Source organism: Triticum aestivum, chromosome 5A, assembly GCF_018294505.1.
Source record: "Triticum aestivum cultivar Chinese Spring chromosome 5A, IWGSC CS RefSeq v2.1, whole genome shotgun sequence".
Taxonomy (NCBI): Eukaryota; Viridiplantae; Streptophyta; class Magnoliopsida; order Poales; family Poaceae; genus Triticum; species Triticum aestivum.
The window spans coordinates 228,542,896-228,567,260 of record NC_057806.1 but is presented as its reverse complement, the minus strand read 5'-3'; positions in this window follow the sequence as shown (position 1 = coordinate 228,567,260).

The window sequence follows — 24,365 nt, the reverse complement described above, 5'->3', positions numbered from 1 at the left end:
GAGGAAGAAGAGGAAAGCAACCCCGAAGATACAAAGTATGCCTATCATGAACACATGGCACTTGCTTCAAGGCAATTTTGGAGTAAGAAAAACTCAAGGCCAAACTTCAACAAGAACAACTCAAGTGGCACGAAGAGCAAGCAACGTGTAAGGACTTGCTACAATTGTGGCAATTTGGGTCATTTTGTTGCGGAGTGCCCGTATGAGAAGAGGGAATACAATGGTGGCAAGCTCATTCGAAAGGACAAATCCAAGTCTTTCCCCAACAAGAGCAACTTCATCAAGAAAACCCCTCACAAGGCATTGGTGGTTCAAGAAGAGTACAATGAGGATGATGATGATGAAGATGAAGATGGTGAGTCGGTTGCCATGGCCTCCGTTGCCATTGCAAAAACTCCACGACTATCTCTCTTCGACTCACCCAATGAAAACATCACCGCCAAGTGCCTCATGGCTAAAGCCACCAACAAGGTAACTCCCAACATCAAAACTACCATCATTAACAATCCTTCCTTGACGGATTGCATTGATGAATGTGAGGGATCTAATGTGGAGGAAAATGAGTTTGAGTCATTTATGGGTAAACTCAAGGGTAAATCCAAGAAGCATTTTGTTGCTCTCTTGGAACAACTTGGTGAAGCCAATGACGTGATCGAGTCTCATGAAGATACCATCTCCAAGATGGAGGGGCATAGTCGTGGCTATGCCGATGAGATTTCGGATCTTTCCAACACTCTTGAGGAAGAGTGTGGTCTTCGTTTGGCTCTTGAGGAGTCATACAACGATGATCATGCTAAGTTAAAGAAAGATTTTGATCATGCTCTCGTGGTTTCTCGTGTGCTAAACTCCGAGAAGGCCAAACTTGGGGTTGATCTTGCTAGACTCAAAGAGGAGTTTGATCTACTTGACAAGGCTCACAAGGTCTTGAAGGGTGCTCATGCTACCCTCAAAGAGTCTCATGATCAACTCCAAGTAAAGCTAACCAAGGAGAAAGCCACCTATCCTCGTATGATGTTAGTTGATAATGCAAATGCTACTAACCCGTGTTGTGAGCATGTGCATCTTGTTGAGGAGAACGCTAAGCTAAAGGTGCAACTTGAGAAAGGTCTTGTGTCTTGCATACAAGGCGAGAAGAGCCTCAACGACCTCTTGACCAACCAAAAGGGAGTTGTGGCCAAGGAAGGGATTGGGTACGTATCCAAGTCGAAGAACGAGAAGAAGAATGACAAGGCCAAACGACCTCCTCCTCCCAAGAAAACCTTTGTGAGGGAGGGTGAGGGTGCTACTAAGGAGAGGAGAAAAATGTAACGCCCTCGATGCGGCTATATCTCCCACGTGTCGAAGCACGACTTAGAGGCATAACCGCATTGAAAGCAATGTCGCAAGTGAGGTAATCTTCACACAACCCATGTAATACATAAGCGAAAGAGATACATAGTTGGCTTACAATCGCCACTTCACACAATACATGAATAAAGCATTACATCAACCAGATACAAACAAGGTCCGACTACGGAACCAAAATAAAAGAAGACTACCCCAAATTCTACACAGATCCCCAATCGACCCCAACTAGGCTCCACTACTGATCAACTAGAACGAAACAACACAAAGGACAAGATCTTCGTCGAGCTCCTCCTTGAGCTTGGTAGCGTCACCTGCTCGGCAACATCGGCACCTGCAAACTGGTTTTGGAAGTATCTGTGAGTCACGGGGACTCAGCAATCTCACACCCTCGCGATCAAGACTATTTAAGCTTATAGGAAGGGTAAAAGGTATGAGGTGGAGCTGCAGCAAGCGACTAGCATATTTGGTGGCTAACATATTCGCAAAAGAGAGCGAGAAGAGAAGGCAAAAGCACGGTCGAACAACTATGATCAAGAAGTGATCCTAGAACAACCTACGTCAAGCATAACTCCAACACCGTGTTCACTTCCCGGACCCCGCCGAGAAGAGACCATCACAGTAACACACGCGGTTGATGTGTTTTAATTAAAGTCAACTTCAGATTTTCTACAATCGGACATTAACAAATTCCCATCTGCCCATAACCGCGGGCACGGCTTTCGAAAGTTCAAATCCCAGCAGGGGTGTCCCAACTTAGCCCATCACAAGCTCTCACGGTCAACGAAGGACATTCCTTCTAGCGGGAAGACCCGATCAGACTCGGAATCCCGGTTACAAGACATTTCGACAATGGTAAAACAAGACCAGCAAAGCCACCCAGATGTGCCGACAAATCCCGATAGGAGCTGCACATATCTCGTTCTCAGGGCACACTGGATGAGCAAGACGTCGGGTAAGCCAGCCCAGGGTTGCCCCTGGTAGCCTCGGACATCGCTTAGTTGGACCAACACTTAGAGAAGCACTGGCCCATGGGGGTTAAAATAAGATGACCCTTGAGCCGGCCGACTCAAGGGAAAGAAAAGGCTAGGTGGAAAATGGTAAAACCAATGTTGGGCCTTGCTGGAGGAGTTTTATTCAAGGCAAACTGTCGAGGGGTTCCCATTATAACCCAACCGCGTAAGGAACGCAAAATTCGGGAACATAACACCGATATGACGGAAACTAGGGTGGCAAGAGTGGAACAAAACACCAGGCATAAGGCCGAGCCTTCCACCCTTTACCAAGTATATAGATGCATTAATTCAATAAGAGATATTGTGATATCCCAACAAAATAACCATGTTCCAAACATGGAACAAGCTCCAATCTTCACCTGCAACTAATAAAGCTATAAGAGGGGACATAGCCAAACAACAGTTTGCTAGGACAAGGTGGGTTAGAGGTTTGGTTTAACAATATGGGAGGCATGAGAAGCAAGTGGTAGGTATCGTAGCATAGGCATAGCAAAAGAGTGAGCAACTAGCAAGCAAAGATAGAAGTGATTTCGAGGGTATGGTCATCTTGCCTGAAATCCCGCAAGGAAGAAGAACGAGTCCATGAAGAAGACAAATGGACGTATAGTCAACGGATCCTCACAAACGCAATGTTACCGGAACCAACCCGAAGAAGCAACACCGGAAAGGAGCAAATAACATAGTAAACAACCATCACATAAGCATGGCACGATGGGCAAACAAGTATGATGCATGTCCGGTTTAATGAGGCATGGCATGGCAAAATGCACAAAACAATCCTACAAACTAAGTGGAGCTCAATATGCAACGAGTTGCATATTGATGGAACACCACACGACTTACTTAGTTCTCTCTCGTTTAGGTACCCAACAATATTAAATGTTGTTAAACATGGCAAGAGGTGAAGCATGACAAAACTACCTATCTAGGCAAGTTTAAATGAGGCCAGAAACAACGAACAACAATTCTGGTAAACCCCCATATAAATATTTTGAGGTTTGGTATTGTTGTGCCCTAAACACAATTTTAGAGTTGTTAAACAAGCAAAGTGATGCCACCATGTTGAACTAGGCATTTTCTACCCCATTTACATATAAAGATTATTTAATTTGGAGCTAAGGTTATTTAGTTATGAATTAAAGCATTTTAACATGGCATAGGAGCAAATTTAACCAAACATCATTTTAAACATTTTAAACATGGATGAAACTTGGATATTATTAATCTACACAAAATTTTAAGCAAGTTTCATATATTAAGTTTTTACATGTGATGCTTAGTTTGGGAGTTAAAATATGCATGAAGTTTAGGGGATAATCTGTAAAACTGGTTTTTCTCTGGATAAAAGGAAAATCGCTCTGTGGAAAAAAAACACGAAACGGGCCAAATCTGAAAATGCCCACCGGGCGGCTGGCTGCTCACCTAGCTGGGCCAGGCCCAGTTCGAGGGGAGGAGCGCTGGCAAGGGGGTGCGCTGGTCTGGGCTGCCTGGCAAGAGGAGGCCCACACACGGGCGCTGATCTGGCGGTCGAGCGGTTCATCGATGCAGGACTGGTCAACGTGAGCGCTTGTCCCCTTCCCTGGTTCGAAAGAAGCAGAGGCAGGGGCTTGGCAACGGCGACAACAGGACTGCAGGGCTCCGGCGAAAGGCTTGCCGGTCCGGCAGCGGCTGGAATGGACGGATCGGGCCTTGGGGCACCGGATCCGGTGGGTGGTGGAGCTCCATGGGTGGCGACTTGCGGCTTGGTGCAGGGAGGAGGAGGCGCTTCCTGTGAACAGCATGAGAGAGAGAGAGGTCGTCAGAGGGAGAAGGAAGGGAGAGGATGCTGCGGGGAAGACGGGAAGGAGCAAGAACGCTTGAGGGCTGGCTGCTCTGGCGAGCTCCGTCGGCAGTGCGGTTGGCGTCGAAGGGAGGCGTTCGACTCCTTGGGTCGACAAGGAGTGTGAGGAGGCAGGCATGAGGCCTTCCGTTCATCTGCTGCGGCCGGGAGGACGAGGAGGCGGGCACGCAGGGTGGAGCTCGGGCGTGCTGGATCGGGGAAAAGGAGGAGGTTGGAGAGGATTTGGATCGGGAGGAGTGCGGCTCTGGTTGGCTGGCGATGGGATCGAGGGAGATTGAGTGAGGGGATCCCGAGAGGAAGAAGCTGATTGGCTCGGCGCTGAAAACAAAAGGAGTGGCGGCGGCGTGGGGATTGGATGGATGGGACAAGGTCCTAGAATTTAGGGTTAGGGGCTTTATATAGCATGTAGGCGAAAAGAGAGGGATTTGGATCATCGGATCGAAATCCGACGGACGAGAATAAATATGCTAAGGAGTCAAATAAATAAAACGATGATATTTTGTAGACGTTTGGGGATGATCCGGACACAACGGTGGCGACAGTCCGGGTCGGGTTCGGGACAACTTTCGGACGCACGCGCGAGGAGGGCCGCGGCATAACCGAGAGAGGGGTAGGCATGGGCCTAGGAGGACTGTGGAGAGCGGTTTGGACTGAGAGAAGAGGGGAGAGATGCAGCCCAGCACAGTTTCCGGAGACCGAAAATGTGCGACGTTAGACCGGCTATACTGCCGCTATAGTTATCCGTTGGGGTATCAAACGATCTCCGAATGCGATGAAACTTGATAGGCGGTCTATCTACACTATAATAAGACCACACGTCAACTCTCATCCCATTCTGAGAACATTTTCTGACCACTTATAAAATACTATTTCGGACATGCTGCGGGCGCGTGCAAGTGTGTCTGGGCTCAGAACGGACAACGGACAGAACTGGGGGAACCCGGACTAATGCAAGTTTTGAAAAACATGATGATGCAATGCACATGATGCAATGAAAAGATGCGACACACGAGCAAATGACAAGGCAACAACAATGAATAACTGGAAGACACCTGGCGCAACGGTCTTGGGGCGTTACAACACTCCACCACTACGAGAGGATCTCGTCCCGAGATCTAGAATGGCACCGGAGAGAAAACGTAAGAGAAAGAGAAGAGGTAAAACTAAGTTGCTTCTTTGAACAAATGAGTGAAACCAAAGAACCTTGCGAGGTTGAACAAATTGAAAGAAAATAATACAATGAAGATGAACGAAGTGGAAAACACTCTGTTAGGAAAGAGGAACAAGGCACATTGCGAAAAAAACTTGAGGTTGAAGGCCAAGATATATATTGAAACCACTCCGGTTAAAAAAACAAAATAGAGAAGGATTAAGAATGATATAATTTGGACAGCACTCCGACTGTAAATGGATGGAATCGAACAAGAACTTGATAAGATGAGAGTATGCTTGATGAAATCAACAACACACTGCCTCCGGAACTATTGAAAGAATGGCACAAAGGGTAAGAACGATTTTAGACGGCACTCCGGTTGAGAAAGGAGCCAAAACTTGACAGAATGGGAAGAACTTGAAAAGAGGGCATGACACTCCGGTTAAATGGATAAGCACGAAGAACATGGTCCTCATAATCCGAGAAGATGAGTGAAGAGAGCAACATCACAATGCCTCAGGAATGAAAGAATAGAAGTTGGATCGTTGGAAAGGAAAGAACTGAGAAGAAAATGACATCTTCTAGCACAATTGAATTTTAAAAGCATGCTTAAAAAGAAGGATTGGACGGAGTTGTTGGGAAATCAACAACGAAAAGAACATGCTTATTGTGGGCTTATGGAAAACATCTCAAAACTTAGTTGAAATTCTGCCACTGACGGAAACGATAGATTGGATTGATATGAACAAGGAGATGAGAAAACTATTACACTGGGAGGATAGATGAAGAACTTGGATCATTTATCAGCACCACAAATAGCAATGATCCTTAGGGAAAGCTTTAGGTGCAATATAACCCAAGATAACTCCAACAAGGCGATAGATGGATTGAGAAGAGCTCATGCTCGAAGAAATTGGTGGGTTTAACTATCTCATTCTTGACAATTGTTGTATCATGAAACACGAACTCAAATTGTCACGAATGGCACAACACCACCTCTGATATTATGGTAGAAAGAGTTGCACTCCGGATAGCAAGATGAAGAATGCTTGAGTACCTCTGAAAAGAAACTTGATGAACACTTCGAGAAGGAATCAAATCCTTGATGAACCATCATGTAGAACCTTCGTGCAGAACTCCGATAACAAAAGGATGATCAAAACAGAATGAAGGAGAAGTTGAAAACACCAGTTGAATCCTTGCAATGACTAGATGGATCTTCATGACAAGAAAATTGAGGGGGCTTGGAACTCCGAGAACCGAAAATATGAATCAAGTTTGACCGAGAATTTTGAAGAGGCTCTGGAATAAGGAATTGAATCATTTGGATGAAACAAGAATAAGAATTACATTATGCTTATCCTTCACCAATTAAATTGATGACAATCAACGGATTTTTGCATACTACTTATTCTCATAGAAAGGGTTAAGATAGATATAACGTCAACTTGAGAGAGGTCTTCAACGAACCACCGGTAGGATAGAAATAACAAATAAATTGATATGATAAACGAAAGAAGAGAAACTTGAATGAACCACTGTAAGAATTAAAAACGATCAAGGAAAAATATAGCGAAACACCGGGAAGAATTAGAGAACGAATGAAGATGCTTGAGGGAATTTAGTTACAAGAGGACGAATAGGTCACGAGCTTAATAGAGAATATTTGAATGATGTATCGGTAAGATCTGGGGAACGAGAGCTGAAAGCTGAGAATGAATAACTCTGAGATGATGGACTCCGGATAACAAACTGAGAAGACTCTTGAATTGCTCCGGATAGGTGAAAAGAATTCTCACAATCAAAACAATTATGAGAGGATGGCCTTGAACTAGAACCACGAATCTCTGAGAGAACGGATAAGATATGGAGGTAAAACTCTTCTTCGGTCTTCAAACACAGAGAATGATGACGAGAAGCACCACCAAGAATTGTTGATGCACTCCGGAATGAAAAAAAGAAAAGGTTGAGCCAAATGATGAAAAAATTTGAAAGATCTTGGAGAAAGGCACTTGACTGATGATGCTTCATTCTTACGTCAAACTTTGAAAAGAATTTGAGAAGCTCCAGTAAAATAAGAAGAGTTAGGTAAGATCCTGGGAAAAGACCTGTGGGTTAGGGCCCACTAAAAAGATACACCATAGAACAATTAGTCGAAAGAGAGATAGCACCGGTTTGATAAAAAAGGCTTGAATGAGATAACAACCTCGAAATAGGTTGAACGGTTCTTGAATGAAAAGACGAGCCTTCTGAGATATCTTCAGCACTCCTGAACAAATGAATAGCGAGAAGTGAATGATTATGAGGTGCACCGGCATGAGAAGGTATTAGAAAGGAGAAAAAGGATATGATCAACAACCAAACTTGAATTGAATCCACCGGAGGAGAAAACGAGTGAAGAGTGACGAACTTGAAGCTCCGTTAGAATCTTCATGAGAATCACCGGATAAGAACATTGACAGAAAAGAAATGGAGAGACTTCACAAGAATAAAAGGATACTTGATTAAGACATCGGATTCCTTGAAGAAAAAGGGTGGGTGGGCGGGAAAACAAAGACAACTTGGAACGGATGAAGCAAACACCGGTTCAAAAGGATTGACATGACAATCTCGATGATCATGAAGGATTGGTATTCACATCGGAGTATGAGAACACCATTTGGGGAAGGTATGGAATCAACATTTGACTTTGAAGCAACTCGAATACCACAACTCAAAACAAAACAAGGATTGGCTTCCAAAATAAGCCGGAACAAACATATGATAGAGATTTCGTCCGAAGTTTTCGTGGTGGGGCCTACACGGGCTCGATCGTACAGCACCATCATGTACAAGGCAGTGCACATGACATACGAAGCGTCCCCGAGTCGGCATAGCCAAGGACTCTTTAAGACACAACGAGACCACTGTAAAACCAACCGTGGATAGGCGGACCACTAGACGTCGAACCCCAATTTCATATCATACATCTGTCGGAAAGATATCCTAAGAGCTACTTGAATTCCCACTTATAAACTCCCGAAAATTTTCTGGTTATGCAATCGGGTGTTGGGGATACAGGGGAAGCATAATATCTCACCCAAACTAACAAATCCTACATCCAGCTGTATCCATCCTTCAACACATAACCAAGAAACCTTCGGAAATTGTCTACCTCAACCTTCAAAAAGCATCCGTTATAAAAGTTATGGCAATACTCCCGAACTCCCGCCCTAGTACTGGGTGGCGTCGAGGTTATCTCACCAACAACTGCATAAAAGAGATTTTCGATGTCGGCGAAACTAAACTCAGGTATTCCAGAACTGCAACGATAAAATTGTGACGACAACACCTCGGAGCTCAACTCCCCGGGATACTGCCACAACCCCTAAATGTCAGGAGGCACCAAGAACAATGTTCTCATCACAAAACCATCAGAACGATTCCAAAATACCCGCGTGATCCTAAAAAAATTAGTGGAATTTGAGAAGAGAAGAATCAAAACTCTACGTCAGGATGCCTCACCAGAGCGACGAAGGGACTGAGGAGTAAAAAGAATTCCTAACTCTCCGATATATATAATCCTAAATGACTCAAAACATTTCTAGACTCAATAACGCCAGCGATTCGATCAAGCAGGGGGCTCCTAAGGTCGGGGAAGGCTCTGATACCAACTTGTAACGCCCTCGATGCGGCTATATCTCCCACGTGTCGAAGCACGACTTAGAGGCATAACCGCATTGAAAGCAATGTCGCAAGTGAGGTAATCTTCACACAACCCATGTAATACAAAAGGGAAAGAGATACATAGTTGGCTTACAATCGCCACTTCACACAATACATGAATAAAGCATTACATCAACCAGATACAAACAAGGTCCGACTACGGAACCAAAATAAAAGAAGACTACCCCAAATGCTACACAGATCCCCGATCGACCCCAACTGGGCTCCACTACTGATCAACTAGAACGAAACAACACAAAGGACAAGATCTTCGTCGAGCTCCTCCTTGAGCTTGGTAGCGTCACCTGCTCGGCAACATCGGCACCTGCAAACTGGTTTTGGAAGTATCTGTGAGTCACGGGGACTCAGCAATCTCACACCCTCGCGATCAAGACTATTTAAGCTTATAGGAAGGGTAAAAGGTATGAGGTGGAGCTGCAGCAAGCGACTAGCATATTTGGTGGCTAACATATTCACAAAAGAGAGCGAGAAGAGAAGGCAAAAGCACGGTCGAACAACTATGATCAAGAAGTGATCCTAGAACAACCTACGTCAAGCATAACTCCAACACCGTGTTCACTTCCTAGACCCCGCCAAGAAGAGACCATCACAGTAACACACGCGGTTGATGTGTTTTAATTAAAGTCAACTTCAGGTTTTCTACAACCAGACATTAACAAATTCCCATCTGCCCATAACCGCGGGCACGGCTTTCGAAAGTTCAAATCCCTGTAGGGGTGTCCCAACTTAGCCCATCACAAGCTCTCACGGTCAACGAAGGACATTCCTTCTAGCGGGAAGACCCGATCAGACTCGGAATCCCGGTTACAAGACATTTTGACAATGGTAAAACAAGACCAGCAAAGCCACCCAGATATGCTGACAAATCCCGATAGGAGCTGCACATATCTCGTTCTCAGGGCACACCGGATGAGCAAGACGGCGGGTAAGCCAGCCTAGGGTTGCCCCTGGTAGCCTCGGACATCGCTCAGTTGGACCAACACTTAGAGAAGCACTGGCCCGGGGGGGTTAAAATAAGATGACCCTTGAGTCGGCCGACTCAAGGGAAAGAAAAGGCTAGGTGGCAAATGGTAAAACCAATGTTGGGCCTTGCTGGAGGATTTTTATTCAAGGCAAACTGTCGAGGGGTTCCCATTATAACCCAACCGCGTAAGGAACGCAAAATCCGGGAACATAACACCGATATGACGGAAACTAGGGCGGCAAGAGTGGAACAAAACACCAGGCATAAGGCCGAGCCTTCCACCCTTTACCAAGTATATAGATGCATTAATTAAACAAGAGATATTGTGATATCCCAACAAAATAACCATGTTCCAAACATGGAACAAGCTCCAATCTTCACCTGCAACTAATAACGCTATAAGAGGGGACATAGCCAAACAACGGTTTGCTAGGACAAGGTGGGTTAGAGGCTTGGTTTAACAATATGGGAGGCATGATAAGCAAGTGGTAGGTATCGTAGCATAGGCATAGCAAAAGAGCGAGCAACTAGCAAGCAAAGATAGAAGTGATTTCGAGGGTATGGTCATCTTGCCTGAAATCCCGCAAGGAAGAAGAACGAGTCCACGGAGAAGACAAACGGACGTAGTCAACGGATCCTCACAAACGCAACGTTACCGGAACCAACCCGAAGAAGCAACACCGGAAAGGAGCAAACAACATAGTAAACAACCATCACATAAGCATGACATGATGCGCAAACAGGTATGATGCATGTCCGGTTTAATGAGGCATGGCATGGCAAAATGCACAAAACAATCCTACAAACTAAGTGGAGCTCAATATGCAACGAGTTGCATATTGACGGAACACCACACGACTTACTTAGTTCTCTCTCGTTTAGGTACCCAACAATATTAAATGTTGTTAAACATGGCAAGAGGTGAAGCATGACAAAACTACCTATCTAGGCAAGTTTAAATGAGGCCGGAAACAACGAACAACAATTTCGGTAAACCCCCATATGCATATTTTGAGGTTTGGTACTGTTCTGCCCTAAACACAATTTTAGAGTTGATAAACATGCAAAGTGATGCCACCATGTTGAACTAGGCATTTTTCTACCCCATTTACATATAAAGATTATTTAATTTGGAGCTACGGTTATTTAGTTATGAATTAAAGCATTTTAACATGGCATAGGAGAAAATTTAACCAAACATCATTTTAAACATTTTAAACATGGATGAAAGTTGGATATTATTAATCTACACAAAATTCTAAGCAAGTTTCATATATTAAGTTTTTACATGTGATGCTTAGTTTGGGAGTTAAAATATGCATGAAGTTTAGGGGATAATCTGTAAAACTGGTTTTTCTCTGGATAAAAGGAAAATCGCTCTGTGGGAAAAAAACATGAAACGGGATAAATCTGAAAATGCCCACCAGGCGGCTGGCTGCTCACCTAGCTGGGCCAGGCCCAGTTCGGGGGGGAGGAGCGCTGGCAAGGGGGCGCGCTGGTCTGGGCTGCCTGGCAAGAGGAGGCCCACACACGGGCGCTGATCTGGCGGTCGAGCAGTTCAGCGACGCAGGACTGGTCAACGCGAGTGCTCGTCCCCTTCCCTAGTTCGAAAGAAGCAGAGGCAGGGGCTTGGAAACGATGACAACGGGACTACATGGCTCCGGCGGAAGGCTTGCCGGTCCGGCGGCGGCTGGAATGGACGGATCGGGCCTTGGGGCACCGGGTCTGGTGGGTGGTGGAGCTCCATGGGCGGCGACCTGCGGCTTAGTGCAGGGAGGAGGAGGCGCTTCCTGTGAACAGCAAGAGAGAGAGAGAGATCGTGAGAGGGAGAAGGAAGGGAGAGGAAGCTGCAGGGAAGACGGGAAGGAGCAAGAACGCCTGAGGGTTGGCTGCTCCGGCGAGCTCCGCCGGCAGCGCGGTTGGCGCCGGAGGGAGGCGTTCGACTCCTTGGGTCGACGAGGAGTGTGAAGAGGCAGGCACGAGGCCTTCCGTTCATCTGCTGCAGCCGGGAGGACGAGGAGGCGGGCACGCAGGGTGGAGCTCGGGCGCGCTGGATCGGGGAAAAGGAGGAGGTTGGAGAGGATTTGGATCGGGAGGAGTGCGGCTCTGGTTGGCTGGCGATGGGATCAAGGGAGATTGAGTGAGGGGATCCCGAGAGGAAGAAGCTGATTGGCTCGGCACTGAGAACAAAAGGAGTGGCGGCGGCGTGGGGATTGGATGGATGGGACAAGGTCCTAGAATTTAGGGTTAGGGGCTTTATATAGCATGTAGGCGAAAAGAGAGGGATTTGGATCATCGGATCGAAATCCGATGGACGAGAATAAATATGCTAAGGAGTCCAATAAATAAAACGATGATATTTTGTAGACGTTTGGGGATGATCCGGACACAACGGTGGCGACAGTCCAGGTCGGGTTCGGGACAACTTTCGGACGCGCGTGCGAGGAGGGCCGCGGGCATAACCGAGAGAGGGGTAGGCATGGGCCTAGGAGGACTGTGGAGAGCGGTTTGGACTAAGAGAAGAGGGGAGAGATGCAGCCCGGCACGGTTTCCGGAGACCGAAAACGTCCGACGTTAGACCGCCTATACTGCCGCTATAGTTATCCGTTGGGGCATCAAACGATCTCCGAATGCGATGAAACTTGACAGGCGGTCTATCTACACTATAATAAGACCACACGTCAACTCTCATCCCATTTCGAGAACATTTTCCGGCCACTTATAAAATACTATTTCGGACATGCCGCGGGCGCGTGCAAGTGTGTCTGGGCTCAAAACGGACAACGGACGGAACTGGGGGAACCCGGACTAATGCAAGTTTTGAAAAACATGATGATGCAATGCACATGATGCAATGACAAGATGCGACACATGAGCAAATGACAAGGCAACAACAACGAATAACTGGAAGACACCTGGCGCAACGGTCTCGGGGCGTTACAAAAAACTCCATGAAGGGTAGTGATGCCAAGAAGGGAAACGCTCCCCTTCCCAACAAGGCCGGGGACTTTAACCCTTCTTATGTGTTGTGCCGCGCTAGAGATGGGCATGTTTATGCCAAATTTGTTGGTTCTCCTTATGAGTACATTGAATGGTCTATTTGGGTTCCTAAGACCCTTGTTACTAACATCAAAGGACCCATTACAAAATGGGTACCTAAAACCAAGCATTGATCTCTTGTAGGTGTTTGCTTCCGGTGGGGGATCATGGTTGCTCGATAGTGGAGCTACTAATCATATGACCAGAAGCAAGGACTTGGTGGTGGACGTGCAAAAGATTCCATCCATGCCCACCAATGTTGAGTGGGGTGATGCCTCGTCTTCTAAGGAATTGGGACTAGGCAAAGTTGTCATTTCTCATGATCTTACTATCAAGAAGGTCATGCTTGTTGAGTCCCTTGCATACAATTTACTTTCCATTCGTCAACTAGCACTCATGGGCTTTGCCACTTTCTTTGATATTGATTCCGTGGCCCTCTTGTGGAGCAAGACTCTTAAAGTAGCCTTTGTTGGGCATGTCGAGAACGGTCTCTATGTGATTAACTTTTTGAAGCGACCCACTAAGACCGCGACATGCCTAATGGCTAAAGTTGACATGGGATGGCTTTGGCATCGCCGTTTAGCCCACGTCAATATGAGATCTTTGCAAAGTCTTCTCAAGGGGTACCATGTCCGTGGACTAACAAATGTTAGTTTTGCCAAAGATCATGCTTGCAGTGCTTGCATTGAAGGAAAGCTACATGAGAAGGCTCACCCTCCCACGACTATCATCTACTCGAAGAGGCCTTTGGAGCTCCTTCACTTGGATCTCTTTGGACCTCCATCCTTTGATAGTCTTGGGGGTAGAAAGTATTGCTTGGTAATTGTGGATGACTATTCAAGATACACTTGGGTATATTTCTTCAAGAGGAAGAGCGAGACCCAACAAACAGTCATCGACTTTACAAATGAAGCTCAACGACAACACAATGCAAAGATTTTGACAATAAGAAGTGACAACGGCTCCGAGTTCAAGAACTACACCTTGGATGAGTTTTGAGTGATGAGGGAATCAAGCATCAATATTCCGCACCCTATACCCCTCAACAAAATGGTGTAGCAGAGAGGAAGAACCGGATGTTGATGGATGCGGCAAGGACCATGATGGCGGAGTTCAAGTCGCCATACAACTTTTGGGCCGAAGCCATCAACACCGCGTGCCATGCATCTAATCGGCTCTACCTCTAAGGCTTGAACAAGACTCCATATGAGATACTCACTGGTAACAAGCCCAACCTCAAGTACTTCCGAGTGTTCGGGTGTAAGTGCTTCATTCTCAAGAAAGGTGTATGTTTGTCTAAATTTGCGGCTAGAGCGTATGAGGGCATATTTGTTGGTTATGCTACAAACACTCATGCTTACCGTGTTCTCAATAAGTCCACGGGACTTATTGAGGAAACGTGTAACATGGAGTTTGATGAGAATAACGGCTCCCAAGTGGAGCAAAGTGGTACTTGTGATGTAGGTGATGAAATTCCTCCCCAAGCCATAAGAAGAATGGGTATTGGTCATATCCTACCCATTGAGGAACCCCTTGTGGCCGAAGGAGAAGGACAATGTTCTACTCAAGTGGAACCTTCACCAACCCAAGACCCACACACTTCCGAAGAACAAAGTGAGGGCCCTCAACCTCAAGAACAAGACCAAGGGCAAGATCAATCTCAAGATGGTGTTGTAACATCAAATGATGCCCAAGGTCAAGCTCCCTCCTCCGAGGAAGTTCAAGATCAAGTCCCACATGATCAAGAACAAGCTCAAGACGACACTCAAGATGATCAAGTGATCACTCCTCGTCTCACCCCCGAGGAGGAATTGGAGCGTCGTGCCGCCAAGGTTTCTTCCAAGCTCTCCACCAAGGATCATCTCATGACTAATGTGCTTGGAAGCTTAAGAAAGGGGGTAAGCACTCGTAGACAATTAGCAAACTATTGTGAACATCACGCGTTTGTCTCTTGTGTCGAACCCCACAAGGTCTATGAGGCGCTCGAAGATCCAGATTGGCTCAATGCCATGCATGAAGAACTCAACAACTTCGAGCGCAACAAAGTGTGGAGATTGGTGCCAAGACCGACGGGGAACCACAATGTCATTGGAACCAAGTGGATATTTAAGAACAAGCAAGATGCCCATGGGATTATCATTCGCAACAAGGCTCGTTTGGTAGCACAAGGCTACTCCCAAGTCGAGGGTATCGACTACGGTGAAACCTTTGCTCCCGTTGCTCGTCTTGAATCCATTCGCATGTTGATTGCATATGCTTCTCATCATAACTTTAAGTTACAACAAATGGATGTGAAGAGTGCTTTTCTTAATGGTCCTATTAATGAATTGGTTTATGTCAAGCAACCCCCCGGGTTCGAGGATCCCTACTTTCCCGATCATGTGTATCAACTCGATAAGGCACTCTATGGCCTTAAACAAGCCCCACGTGCGTGGTATGACCACCTTACCGAGTTGTTACAAGACCGTGGTTTTGAAGTTGGGCTAATCGACCCCACTAAGAAGGTCAAAGGGGAGTTGTTTGTGTGCCAATTATATGTTGATGATATTCTCTTTGGTTCCCCTAACAAAGCTTTCAATGAGGAATTTGCCACTCTCATGACCTCAAAGTCCGAGATGTCTTCCATGGGAGAGTTAAAGTTCTTTCTCGGGTTCGAAGTGAAGCAAAGGAGAGAAGGAACTTTCATCAACCAAGCCAAATACACTCAAGACATGCTTAAGAGATTCAAGCTAAGTGTTATCAAGCTGGCATCCACTCCCATGCCCACCAAGTGCCAACTTGACATTGATCCCAATGGTAAAGCGGTGGATCAAAAGGTTTATCGCTCCATGATTGGCTTCTTGCTTTACCTTTGTGCATCTAGACCGGATATCATGTTGAGTGTGGGAATTTGTGCACGGTTTCAAGCCGCACCTAAGGAAAGTCACTATGTGGTGGTCAAACAAATCTTTCGATATTTGGCTCATATCCCAAACTTTGGCTTATGGTACCCAAGAGGAGCAAATTTCAAGCTTGTAGGTTATTCGGACTCGGATTGGGCGGGAGACAAAGTGGATAGGAAGTCCACTTCCGGAGGGTGCCAGTTTCTTGGTTGCTCTTTGGTAAGTTGGTCTTCCAAGAAGCAAAGTTGTGTGTCTCTCTCGTCCACAGAAGCGGAGTATGTGGCTGCCGGTAGTTGTTGTGCACAACTTTTATGGATGAGGCAAACTTTAAAGGATTACGGTGTCACTTGTGACAAAGTGCCATCAAGATTTCCCTCAACCCGGTGCAACACTTCAAGACAAAGCATATTGAGATTAGGTATCACTTCATCCGGGATCACATTAGGCGAGGGGAGATCGAGCTCAACTATGTCAACACTCATGATAACCTTGCAGATATCTTCACGAAGCCTTTGGATGAAGCAAGATTTTGCGAGTTAAGGCATGAGCTAAATATCATTGATTCGAGCATTGTGACTTGAACCCCTGCACACCCCACCTCACTCAACATGTTGTCTAGTTTAGGTGTAGGCATGGACATAGGGAGAGTGTTGTTCTCTCAATAAACTTTCCCTCCCCTCATAATGCATAAACTAACCAAACTCTTTCACATTAGCCATTTCTTTATGGCACTTGTGCTTCAAAGATGAGTGTTGGTCATGGGCCCAAGGTTAAAATCTTCGCGGCCCCATACCTCTAAACTCAAACATAGGTGGCCTCGGCCACCGCCCTCTCTTAGAGAGGTGTGTGTTTCTTGTTCTCTTTGTCGTTTTTGTGTGTGTGTTTTGTTCCCATTTTCTTTTCGTTCTTTTTCGAGAGTTAAGCCCTTTTTTCCTAGTCCTCTTTGTGGCTGAGCGGTACTACCGCTGCGATTGTGGTACTACCGCTTATGAGGGTTAAGCGGTACTACCGCCCTCAGCAGCGGTACTGCCGCTGAGGGGCGGGCGCTGGGGGTTATATCGGGGCGGGGGAGTTATTTTCTCCCCATACCCATTCGCCCCCACTCGCTCGTCTTCCTCGTCGTTCCAGCGATGCCTCGCCGCGGGAGGGCACCGGCTGGCCGCCGTTTTCCGGCCGATTCTCTCCATTGCCTCCGGTGGAGTCGTTCTCCATCTCGTCCTCCAGCCATGGATGCCGGTATTGCCTCCGTTCTCGGTTTCTCTTTGCCTAGATCTTGCATCTAGTTCTTAGGGGCAATAGGCATTGTTTTCTAGTTTTTTGGCAATGAAGAGGCTTGTGGTGGATGGAGATTTCTTCTAGGCTCTTTGGATTGATGTTTGGTAGGATAAATTTTTGAATTTGGCATCCCGGTAGTGTCGGATCTGACCACGGCAGTAGAAAACCGCCGTTCCCCATTCTGAGCGGTACTACCGCTCACCTTGAGCGGTACTGCCACACGAGCGGTACTGCCGCACGAGCGGTACTGCCGCGGGTAGATGGCGGTACTGCCGTCGGATGCCCAGTTCCAATATTTTCTACTTCACCTTTATCCTTTTTGTCTCGTTTGGTGGCTTATGCTCTCTTCTTTCGTGTGTTTCTTCTGGTCGTGTGTTTGGTTCCAGGTGATGATCATCCTGAGCAGCAGGTCCGCCGTGTCAACCCCAGGTGTGCAACGTCAAAGCGCTACCACACCTCAGAGCCAGCAGGTGGTTCCTCTAGTACTCAACCGCCACCAGCAGGCGCATCCTCAAGTGCTCCACCACCACCTCCGCGGTCGAAGAGATCCGGCAACAAGCCAAAGGGAAAGACTGTGACTGAGATGTCTGCCAAGGAGTTTTGGGCAAAGCGTCGCCGCAACCCCTATGAGGAAGACCAAGATCCCACTTTGGTCAACCGCCGTTCTGGAACCGCTTTCAGTTTGCCATCTATTTTGATGTGATCAAGGCCAAGAAGAATCTCTATGTTGATGTACGCTCCATCGACACGGATGCTATGGAGAAGGACCCTGAGTACTTTGGTGAGCCCTTCAGATGTGTTCTCAGCTAAACATTCTCAGGATCATGCAGTTCAACAAGGATTTTGATACAGATTTGGTGGCTCAATTCTTTGCTACTGTTCATCTTGGCACTGATGCCGACAGGACTCTGACTTGGATGACCAATGGAAAATTGTTTTCCGTCAAGTGGCAGGCCTTCATGGAGTTACTTGATGTGGAAGATCATAGGCTTGAGACTCCAGTCGGCTTCAGCCCTCACCGCAATGCTACATCCACTCACAAGCAAGCCCTTTAGCCCTACTATACTGTGAAGGTTAACCCAGTGGCTAAGAAGGAAACCTATGAGTTGTCTGCCTATCTGGACATTCTTCATCATGTCTTCCGTGAGACTCTCTTCCCTTGCATCGAGAATCTGGATATGGTCCACTCCTATCTTGTGGACATGCTTCTTTTCTGCCAGCATGAGAAGGAAGCAAACACTGGAGAGAGCCTGGACATTTCTCATGTGATGTGGTCTGAACTTCTCTCTGTTGTTTTTTAGCGCAAGAGCCCGATATATGGTCCATTCATCATGAGGCTCATTGAGAAGGCCTGGGCACGTGTCTATCCCAGAGTGATGTTGGAAACTGGAGACTTGGTTTCTCATGAGATCAATCGTCTACGGAAGAAGGACAATTGGGGCACCCAGTGCCTAAACCCGGGGGCCCATCTACTGTTGCCGCTGCCATGGAGACTGAGACTGAGGCTGAGGCTGATGCTGATGATGACGACTATGAGCCGTCTGGGACAGAGCCCTCTTGGGCAAAGAAACTCAAGCATAAGATGAGGAAGCTCTTCTGCATGGAGTCACACGGCCAGTACATGACTCATGTGGCGGAGAAGAAGGCCAGGGGGCGTCACAAGGAGCTCATGCGTTAGTTGGGTGCAATCGTTGTTAGTGGTTCTGAGGGACAGATCACTGAAGAGGAGGAATGGATTCACCAGCATTGCCCTTGGACCGATTCAGGCGCCGAGCAGTTTCCGACCAACGACGAAGATGCGGACGATCACGCTGAGATGTGATGTTCGAGATCCTCAGCTAGCCATCACCTGGAGCCGTAGCGTTGCTCTTTGCCCTTTTGGTGCCTCGATACCAAAGGGGGAGAGAGTTTAGGGATTTGTGTTGTTGCCGTGTTGCGAGTGTGTCTTTGTGTTGTCTTGTGTTTTCTCATGTGTTTTCTCATTGTCTTTTCTTGGTTTGGTTTGGTGCCAGTGAGACCTAAGTTCTAGATATATGGTGTGAGACATATGCTACCCTATCGCTACCTTATTACTTATGTCTATTCAGTACTGTAGTATCTTATGAGTTGCATGCTTACCCTGTTTTATACCCTGCTTTCATATATCTTGTTCTTAGAATTGTTGGACTATAAAATATAGGGGGAGTGTTGATCCGAATGTGTGTGTCTTGCATTCCAAAGGCTCCACTAACTAGGTGCACACATTCAGGGGGAGCCCGACTATATTTTTTTAGTTCTAAGTATCCTGTCTTTTATATCTTCTCCTTGTGCAAATCCCTAGTTGTCATCAATCCACCAAAAATGGGGAGATTGTTGAGGCATATCTCTCTCGATGTGGTTTTGGTGATTGATGACAACGTGTTTTTGGACTAATCGTGTGCTTTGAGCACTCAAGACGGTGTAGCTCTTTCATTTCTTTCTCGGTGGACTAGTTGCGTAGAGGGCACCGTACTATCAAGAGGGGGTCCGCTTTGGTATTGCTTGGGTGGAATCAGCACGTACACATCCGCTTCTCACCCTCCGAGCCCTTCCGCTTCTATGGAGAGATCTTCTCTCTTCTTGTGGGTTTTGTCTGGGTCCCAGCGGTAGTACCGCTGAGGGGGCACAAGCGGCAGTACCGCTCCGCAGCGATAGTACCGCCGGTGCCTCCGCAGTAGTACTACCGCTGGCTTGCCAGGTCCCTACCGCGTCGATTCAAGGGGTCTTTTTTTGTGTCAGATTGTGCGGTACCTCACTGCGGCAGTAGTGCGGCAGTACCGCCCTTCCTCCACGGCAGTACCGTCCGGTTCCCTCTTTCCCTTCGCCTTTCGTTCTGCGCGGCAGTACCGCCGAAGGGAGCGGTAGTACCGCTTAACCCAGCGGCAGTACCGTTGTCTCCTGCGGTAGTACCGCCCTCTGTGGATCTATTTAGTGAGGCAACGGTTGGATTGTTGCCCCCACTATAAAAAGGGGTCCCCTTCTTCCCCGTTGACTTACCTCTTCCCCCTCAAGCTCCATTAATGCTCCAAGCTCCATTTTTGCCCGATCTATCTCTCTAGCCAATCAAACTTGTTGATTTGCTCGGGAGTGGTTGAGAAGGCCCTGATCTACACTTCCACCAAGAGATTTTTGATTCCCCCATCTATCCCTAGCGGATCTTGTTACTCTTGGGTGTTTGAGCACCCTAGACGGTTGAGGTCACCACGGAGCCATAGTCCATTGTGGTGAAGCTTTGTGGTATTGTTGGGAGCCTTCGATTAAGTTGTGGAGATTGCCCCAACCTTGTTTGTAAAGGTCCGGTTGCCTCCTTCAAGGGCACCAATAGTGGAATCACGGCATCTCGCATTGTGTGAGGGCGTGAGGAGAATACGGTGGCCCTAGTGGCTTCTTGGGGAGCATTGTGCCTCCACACCGCTCTAATGGAGACGTACTTCCCTTTAAAAGGAAGGAACTTCGGTAACACATCCTCATCTTCACCGGATCCACTCTTGGTTATCTCTTACCTTTACTTGTGCAAGCTCATTAGTGTTACTTCTCTTGCTTGCTTGTTTGTTTGTTGTTGTTGCATCATATAGGTTGCTCACCTAGTTGCACATCTAGACAACCTACTTTGATGCAAAGTTTAATTTGGTAAAGAAAAATTTAAAAAATTGTTAGTTGCCTATTCAACCCCCCCCCCCCCTCTAGTCAACTGTTTCGATCCTTTCACCCATGAGGCCCAATACTTCTTCCCCGTATTCCCGTAACTCCCCGGTACTCCGAAAAATACCCGAATCACTCGGAACCTTTCCGATGTCCGAATATAGTCGTCCAATATATCGATCTTTACGTCTCGGCCATTTCGAGACTCCTCGTCATGTCTCCGATCTCATCCGGGACTCCGAACTACCTTCGGTGCATCAAATCACATAAACTCATAATACTGGTCGTCACCGAACGTTAAGCGTGCGGACCCTACGGGTTCGAGAACTATGTAGACATGACCGAGACACGTCTTCGGTCAATAACCAATAGCGAAACCTGGATGTTCATATTGGCTCCTACATATTCTACGAAAAGATCTTTATCGGTCAAACCACATAACAACATACGTTGTTCCCTTTGTCATCGGTATGTTGCTTGCCCGAGATTTGATCGTCGGTATCTCAATACCTAGTTCAATCTCGTTACCGGCAAGTATCTTTACTCATTTCTGTAATGCATCATCCCGCAACTAAATCATTAGTTGCATTGCTTGCAAGGCTTATAGTGGTGTGCATTACCGAGAGGGCCCAGAGATACCTCTTCGACAATCGGAGTGACAAATCCTAATCTTGATCTATGACAACTCAACAAGTACCATCGGAGACACCTGTACAACACCTTTATAATCACCCAGTTACGTTGTGACGTTTGGTAGCACACAAAGTGTTTCTCCGGTAATCGGGAGTTGCATAATCCCATAGTCATAGGAACATGTACAAGTCATGAAGAAAGCAATAGCATTAAACTAAAACGATCAATTGCTAAGCTAACGGAATGGGTCAAGTCAATCACATCATTCTCCTAATGATGTGATCTGGTTGACCAAATGACAACTCATGTCTATGGTTAGGAAACATAACCATCTTTGATCAACGAGCTAGTCAAGTAGAGGCATACTAGTGACACTCTGTTTGTCTATGTATCCACACATGTATTATGTTTCCGGTTAATACAATTCTAGCATGAATAATAAACATTTATCATGAAATAAGGAAATAAATAATAACTTTATTATTGCCTCTAGGGCATATTTCCTTTAGAAATTAAACAAGCTATTATGAGCTCTTATGCTAGTGGTGCTCCTGGCCCTGATGGCCTTTCCTTTTTATTCTACCAAACCTTCTGGGATCTGATTAAAAATGATTTTATGTGGATGGTTAGAGATTTCAAGAATGGTGCTTTAGACATGTATAAACTGAACTATGCCATTATTACCCTCATACCTAAAGTGCCTCTGGCTAGAGATATGAAATTTTTTAGGCCTATTAGTCTGAGTAAGTGTGTTGTCAATATTTTTTCTAAAGCTATGACCACTAGGGTTTCCCCTCTATGTGACAAACTTATTTCTCCCAATCAAACTGTCTTTATTAAAGGCAGATTTATTTTGGAATGTGTGGTTATGGCCCATGAGGTTATTCATGAGATACATAGGTATGGGTCTAGTGGCTTAATTCTTAAACTGGACTATGAGAAAGGTTATGATAGAGTGAGCTGGGATTTTCTGAAGGAAATGCTTCTTTCTAGAGGCTTTATTAAGAACATAGCTGGTTGGCTGGGGGGATTTCTCTCCTATAGAGGCAAATTGATTCTGCTTACTACTTGTATTGCTAGTATCCCTGCCCACTTGATGTCTATTGTTAAATTTCCCAAATGGGCTATTGATATGATTACATCTCAAATGTCTCACTTTTTATGGGAGGGGGGTGATAACCATAAATATCATCTTGCTAGCTGGGGTCTGATCTCCAGGAAGAAAGAATTTGGTGGTTTGGGGGTTCCCAATCTTAGAGATTTCAACATGGCCCTTTTGGCTTCTTGGGGAAAAAGATTTTATGATGATATAGTTAGTGATTGGAAAAAGATTTTGGCCTACAAATATAATGTTAATAACCCCAACCTCTTCAGTACTAGAGCAACCTTGGGGTCCCCTTTCATGAAAAGCTTAGCCTGGGCACTTGCAGCAGCTAAAAACTTCTATAGGTGGATCCCTGGTGATGGCAAGAATATTGCCTACTAGCATGATATTTGGATTGGGGACTGTTCTTTAAAAACTGCATTTTGGGACCTGTTCGATATATGTCAACAACAAGAAGCCACTCTTGCACAGGTCTAGGTGGGAGGTGAACTCCAACTCACTTTTAGGAGATGTGTAGATGGGGGGGGGGCTTTGATCAGATGGGGCGACCTCATTAAAACAGTTGAGCAGGTTGTGTTGCCTGATTCTCCAGACCAGCCTGTGTGGATGCTAGATTCTTCCAGCAAATATTCTGTCAAATCTTTCTACAAAATGATTAACTTTGGGGGATACCTTCTGAGATTAGAGATGATATTTGGAAAATTAAAATCCCTCCCAATATCCATGTTTTTCTGTGGTTGATATACTATAATAAGAGCTTGACCAGAGATAACCTAGCCAAGCGTAGACATGTAGAGGACAAGGCCTGTGTCTTTTGTGATGAACCAGAGACGATTCAACATCTCTTTTCTGACTGTATTGTTGCTAGACAAGTTTGGGAGCTGGTTGCTGAAAGTTTTAACATTACTGTACATGACTCCTTTGTTCTGCTCTCTTCTTTCTAGAAAAAAGGAAACGTTGTGAAGCCTTGAATACAACTACTGTTGCTACCTTATGGAGCTTATGGCGTTTGCGAAATGATTTTGTTTTCCAGGGGCGAAGATGGCGAAGTATACGCTGTGCTTTGGATCTGTTAGGGGCAACGATCAGGCAATGGAAAATCCTATGTTCAAAGGTTCAGGGTGCTCTTCTTCTCCGATGCTTAAGGCTGCTGGACTACCGAAGAGGGGAATTGCTTAGGATCGCCTAGAAATAAAGAACTCTGGATTTCTTTGATCTATTTGTGAGCTGACATGTTTGTTTACCCTGGCTATGTATCCTTCCCTCGAACTGTTTAAAATCTGTTGTAATAGGGTAGTCAACAGAACCCTGGTTATTTCCTTCTGTGGCAGCTACTCTCCCTTCGGTTGTCGCCGAGCGCTGTTTAACAGTTTGTTGCTATGGTTTGACTTGGCTTTCAATAAAAAAAAAGTTGGGGCGGGGAAACCGCTTTCAGTTCAAAAAAACTTCCTCCGTCCGAAAATACTTGTCATTAAAATGAATGAAATGGTATGTATCTAGAACTAAAATACATCTAGATACATCTCCTTTTATTCATTTTGATGACAAGTATTTCCGGACGAAGGAAGTATAAGTCTTTGATTCCAGCAAGTGACTACATACGGAGCAAAATAAGTGAATCTACACTTTAAAATATGTCTACATACATTTGTATGTTCATTTGAAATGTCTAAAAAGACTTGTATTTAGGAACGGAGGAAGTACAATACTATCTCAGTTCTTATACAA